The sequence below is a fragment of the Sinocyclocheilus rhinocerous genome, unplaced genomic scaffold (assembly GCF_001515625.1).
Source record: "Sinocyclocheilus rhinocerous isolate Xijiao unplaced genomic scaffold, SAMN03320098_v1.1 scaffold1523, whole genome shotgun sequence".
Taxonomy (NCBI): Eukaryota; Metazoa; Chordata; class Actinopteri; order Cypriniformes; family Cyprinidae; genus Sinocyclocheilus; species Sinocyclocheilus rhinocerous.
Window position 1 is genome coordinate 662,962 of NW_015641012.1, and position 4,393 is coordinate 667,354.

At 40.0% G+C, this 4,393-nt stretch overlaps 1 long non-coding RNA gene across 1 annotated transcript; it reads left to right on the plus strand.

Moving 5' to 3' along the window:
• Positions 1-2,418: 2,418 nt before the first annotated feature.
• LOC107753492 (uncharacterized) lies at positions 2,419-2,936 on the plus strand. The gene is made up of 3 exons (XR_001641473.1): positions 2,419-2,447; positions 2,633-2,719; positions 2,905-2,936. It is a non-coding gene; the product is annotated as an uncharacterized LOC107753492 (long non-coding RNA).
• The last annotated feature ends 1,457 nt before the right edge of the window (positions 2,937-4,393 follow it).

Genomic DNA, 4,393 nt, shown 5'->3' on the forward strand with positions numbered 1-4,393 from the left:
TGTTTTATTTGTTAAAAGTAAACCAACAAAAGGGTTAATCTTTTTTTATGTTGTCATTTATCCGTAATGTTTTAATGTTAAGTGTGATAACATGCTCTTGATTTGTATTAGATTTTTTTTTTTTTATATCCTAAGTTATTTAAAATAATTTATTTTTTTCATTTTTATATTTTTATTATCTTAAAGTTGTTAAAAATTTCAGATTTTTTAATCATAATATTTATATTTAAGTGTATTGCATTTATACAATTTTATTTTGGCATTAATTATTTTGTATTTTTATCATTTTGTATTGTCTTAAGTTGTCCAAGTTGTTAAAAATTTTATTTTTCTTAATAAAAGCTGTATATTTAATTTGTATGGATGGATGGATTGCCATTTTGTTTTCTATTAGACATATATATGTAGTCATTTAATAGCGGTCTAATTAATGACTAGTCTATTCTTGGGCTATGATTAGACGTCTATTAAATTTTCACTGACAGCCCAAATGTAGCCTTGTTTTAGCCTAGACATCTGGGCTGTGTTTAGGCGACTAATCGATGTCTTTTAAACGCAAAATTGCTTGCTGGGTGGTTAGTGAACACACACACACACGAACACACACACACACGCGCACGCACACACACGGAGCAGTGGGCAGCCATATTGCTGTGTGTTTCTGGGCTAGTGAAGCCCAGAGAAATTAACTAGTGGCTTAGCAATGTGAATCTGGGTGCTGTACCCTTATTTAACGAATAACCTAAAAAACTGTGTCGGAGCCAATATAGCTCAAACTTACCTAGGCAGAAAGGCACACTATGTGTGTAATTACAAACAGGAATCACGATAGATGAAGTCCCTCCCAGCAACCACCTGACTCAGACTCAGGTGACCTGAGCAAATAGTTACATTTTGTCACTCAATAGATATCATCGTCATATCCTCTTACCTATCTTTATATATTAAACTAATTTGTAATTATCTTTAACTATCACTAAACATAATTTTTCATAAACTCTTCACTATAACTGAACTAAATGTAACAAGTGAAAAAGATGTGGTCTCTTTAAGAGTGAGGGCTCTGTTCTGAACTGTCTGCATCGCATGTGCGCCACGAGTTCACATACATGCGGGTAAATTATTTTCTGTTGCTCAAAGTAAGGCTGTTGACAGTAGGACGTTTGTGGAAGACAGTTATACGGGTTCACCTTGAGTTAGGATGGAATAAAGCTGTGAAACGCCAACTGCAAACCGATCCCACTTAAATCCTGTCTGAAATCAGCCCGTTCACACACAATGTAACATTATATATGAATGCCCATAGAAAATATTGAAAGCATTGGAGATTTCGAGCAATAGGTACTCCCCAATTCACTTTACTGTACTAAAATCTGTGACACTTTGACGTTGTATTTTCACATACATAACTAGATAAACCACTTGCTGCTGCTGTCATATGATATGCTTATGTAGCCGGTGATAGTAGTTTTCTCCACCAATTAGTGGAACGAAGGGGCGGGTTGTTGTTTCACGTGTCCTGTTTGACCTATAAAGGCAGTGGTGGGTGTTTTAGGAGTACACGTCTAACAGTTACGAGTGACGTCATCTGATTTCCGGCGTGGCGTGGAAGTGAGTAAATGGTAAGGAGTTGTTTATCGTGGTTGTACCTTAAAATGGTTGTATCAATTGGGGTTTTATGGACTCGTTTCTTCTTAGTGTGGACTGAGGAATCCTGCGTCACATTGTTGCAAACGTGTGTTGTATGGGATTGGGTTTACGATGTGGAGTTTCCGGTGTACTGCGAGCTGTATGAACCGTTAAAACAAATACCAAAGCATTAGGGGAGGGCACGGCACTGAGAGACGTTGCAGTGGGTTTTTCTCGTCGGGGCGTCGTTGGCTGCACGCTCATACAAGGATGCCGGCGTTGCTGTTTCCCGGGCAGCGGTGAGGTGCAGACAGCCTCGTCATACGGAACGGTGCTTCTTAAAACTGCCAGACCGGTGGTTTTGAGTGTGTGAATTAAAACTAGTGTGTTGCAGAGCTGTTTCATTTTATGCGGCGACCAGTGTGTTTACTAGGAGTACACGTCTAACAGTCACGAGTGACGTCATCGGATTTCCGGCGTGGGAATGAGTAAATGTGTGGATTGAGGAATCTTGTGTCACATTGTTGCAAACGTGTGTTTTATGGGATTAAGTACGATGCGGAGTTTCCGGTGTACTGCGAGCTGTATGAACCGTTAAAACAAATACCAAAGCATTAGGGGAGGGCACGGCACTGAGAGACGTTGCAGTGGGTTTTTCTCGTCGGGGCGTCGTTGGCTGCACGCTCATACACGGATGCCGGCGTCGCTGTTTCCCGGGCTTTAATTTTTGTTTAGGACTGTGGCTGCATCACTGGCATAATTGCACAAGAAAGGCACACGTGTCGTTCAGTTTTGAGTTCGCTGGAAAATCATACTGAGTAAGTGCACAGTATAGTAATTGTACTTTTATTATGCCTAGACTATATGGTAATATTATTTGTGGTTGATAGTGTTAAAATGTAGTTTCTTTGTTATTGGCATTCTGTTTTCTCATAAAGTATGCATACTATACTAAGGTACTGTGGGGAAAAAATGCTTACAATTGTTTATAAAATTATTTTAGGACCGAATACACCACTCTTGCCTTCACTTGCATCTCTCACAGGAAGCGGGCGCTCGTTCAGTTTTCAACTCCATTCAGAATCTTAGAGTAAGTGTGCATTCACTATTTTACAGATGTTACTTTCATTTGATTTATTTGCTGTATGGTAAACTATGTTTGCTATGTGGTAATTGTGTTCTTTGTTTCGATAAATTAGTACTAGTATCAGTGAACATCATAATAATGTTAATAATGTAGTTTGTGTAAACAGCATGCTTGCTTTTTTATTTCAGATGTGAGAATAACAGTGTAAAAGAACCTGTTGCAAAGAGAGCCAAAGCAACGCAGCCCACTTGGTCATGGAAATGGAGATTCCTGCCTGCACAAGAACCTGGACCACAGCTAAGACCATGTGATGCACACACTCCCATGAGTTATTTTATGTGATAGTTATATGTATTCTAAATAAACTACAAACAAAAAATATATACATTTCTTTTTTCCTCACATTCTTTCTTGTAGCAATTCCCTCTCAGTCACACACCTGACAGCTCATTATGCAGCTCATTATGCGGGCCTTTGTCTTCTCAGGTGTGAATCACAGCATTATTCATGATCATTCACGCCTCCTCGCATATACCTTTTCTACACAAAAAGTGTCTTAGAACATTTAAATCAATATATTGTTTTCTGTGAATGAGTAAGATGATTTTCACATAATTTTGAAGCAAAAACTCTAGACTTCAAGATCAGTTCTCAAAAGTCTTGTGATCAAATGTTCTGTATGTGTTTTATGGCCTTATTTCGGTGACTTTAAAATTGTAGTTTTTCACTAAGTACGCATAAACGTTGTTTTCTCAAAAACACAATCACGTACATACATGCTGCTCACATATTATTGTAGCCCAGTTTGTGCTGATTACGGTGTTATTAAACTTTAGACATTCAAATGTTTGTAAGCAACTGAAAAAAGCACAAATGTCAGGGCATGTCAAAACTTTTCCAGGGCCCCAACACACCCTCGGACCCCAGAGGGTTAACGTTGGGACCGTTGATGTAGTGCTGTACCCCACTACTGTAATCGGTACATTGCGGGAGTTGTATCTGGTGGACCTACCTGTCGGGTTGACTGAAGTCCCCTCAGTGAATGTTCGGGTAGTATCTTGCAGCGTTTCTGCCACCTCTATGTCCGAGCAGATTAATTCAGTTGAATTGGGAGCATTAACGGAAGAAGAACAGAAGCAGGTTAGAGCCCTTCTCTGGGAGTTTCAAGATGTGTTCTCCACTCATGAAGGGGATTTAGAGGCGGATTCCACCATCAGAATACGAGCTGGCAAAGACTCATATTAGTCAGTTGCTAGATTCACAGATCATTCGAGAGAGTTGCAGTCCATATGCCTCTCCGATTGTGTTAGTTAAGAAAAAAGATGGTGGTCTTTGGATGTGTGTTGACTACCGCCAACTTAACTCCAAGACCCGCAAAGATGCCTTCTCGTTGCCTCGGATTGAGGAAACGTTGGACTCCTTGGTAGGTGCCCGTTGGTTTTCTACACTAGATCTGACCAGCGGGTACAACCAAGTCCCAGTGTTTGAACCCGATCGTCCCAAGACCGCCTTTTGTACGCCCTTTGGGCTTTTTGAATGGAACCGTATGCCTTTTGGCCTGTGTAATGCACCAAGTACGTTCCAGCGGTTGATGGAACGGCTTTTTGGCGACCAACGGCATCAGTCAGTCTTGTTATATCTTGATGACATTATTGTGTTCTCTTCATCTGTGCAGCA